Raw genomic sequence first — 1,765 nt, 5'->3', positions numbered from 1 at the left:
AGCGTATAAAAGGCAAATAATTATAACTTATATTTCTACATGGCTTTTTTAGTTTATAAAGTGCTTTCACATTTGGTCATTCTATTGACTTGAGAGGCAAATAGGGATGATTAATAGAATAATTTTTATAGCAATCCCATAATGAAGACAGGAAATTATTAATTAACCCTTAAATTTTCTTATAGATATTTCATCCTATTAATCTTTTTAACCTTCCTAGAATTATTACATATATACTTTTTCATTAACAATTTCTATTTTGCACTTATAAATTTTTATAAAAGTGACATACAGATTTCGTGAAAACATCTACTGCGTGTAGAAAAAAACTTTAATAATAAGTCAACTAACAATTATATATGCATTAATGCCCTGTGAATGACTTTCCATTTATGGCTCAAGATAATGATGATGGTGATGATGGTAATGACGCTAACATGTGGAGGGCAGATGGCATATGGTTAAGAGCACTGCCTCTGGAAGCAGGTTGCTGAATTTGAAGCCCAGCTCTCTTACTGGCTATGTTATCTTAAGCAAGTTATTTAATCTCTGAGCTTCAATTTCCTCATCTGTAAAATGGGGATGATGATGATAGTAATAGTACCTATCACCTAAGATTGCAAGGAGAATTAAAGGAGTTAATATCTGCACAGTGTTTAAAATAGTGCCTAGCACATAAATTATTTTCATAATGTAATAAGGATGATGCCTGGTACACAGCAAGCACTATGCAAGCTTTTATTAAATAAAATAACAATAATAACCATTATCACTACAAACTTACCATGTGCCAGGTTCTAAATTTAGCATTTGACACACATTATTGCTGTTTATCTTCCCACCATCCTATGTGAAGGGTACTATTATTTAATTTCCATTTTATAGATGAAGAAACTGAGACACAGAGTGCTTAAGGAACTTGCCCAAAGTCACACAGCTAGTACAGCAGGTCCTTGAATAATGTCCTTTCATTCAATGTTGTTTTAACGTTGATGAAGGAAAAAAAATCAATTCCTAGCCAGTTTTAACATTCTCTTCACATCTGTGGGTTTTCTCCAGGGACTTCAGTTTCTTCCCACATCCCAAAGGCGTGCACATGAAGTGAACTGGTGTCTCAATTGTCCCAGTCTGGGGGTGTGAGGGAGCCCTGCAGTGGAAGGGCATCCTGCAGTGGAAGGGCATCCTGTCCTGGGCAGCTTCCCACCTTGTGCCCTGAGCTGCAAGGAGAGGCTCTGCCTATCCGTCATCCTGAACTGGGATAAGCAGTTTGGAAAATCATTATCTTACTTGTTTATATTAATATTTCTTAAATGTAAGTATAGCTCACATTTATTTCAATGTTTAATGTTAGAAGTGTTTTGGGTCTTTATTCAGAAGTTTGATCATGTTTTTGTGACCAGAAATGTGCCATAGGAATGTAACTCTTGTTTATATCAATTAGCCTAGGGTAATTATTAATGACATTAATTGACATTAATGACATTAATGTCATTAATTGAGGACTTACTGTATGCAGCAGCGCTGAGATTTAGTTAACCCATCTCTATCTAAATTTGTTATTTTACTATACATATCTCAGTTTCATTTAAACCATTTCACTAATTTATCAAGTTAGTTCTATACTATTTGATGTGCTCCGGAACCTTAATAAGCTATATAAATGTTCAACTTTGTCTTTCTCTTCTAGGTTTTGGGCACATATTCAGATAAACCTTAATTTGTTTATAATTATTTTATATAGATACATTTAATTAAATATTCATTC

Source organism: Pteropus vampyrus, unplaced genomic scaffold (genome assembly GCF_000151845.1).
Source record: "Pteropus vampyrus isolate Shadow unplaced genomic scaffold, Pvam_2.0 Scaffold262, whole genome shotgun sequence".
Lineage (NCBI taxonomy): Eukaryota > Metazoa > Chordata > Mammalia > Chiroptera > Pteropodidae > Pteropus > Pteropus vampyrus.
Note: the sequence above shows the minus strand (reverse complement) of the source record.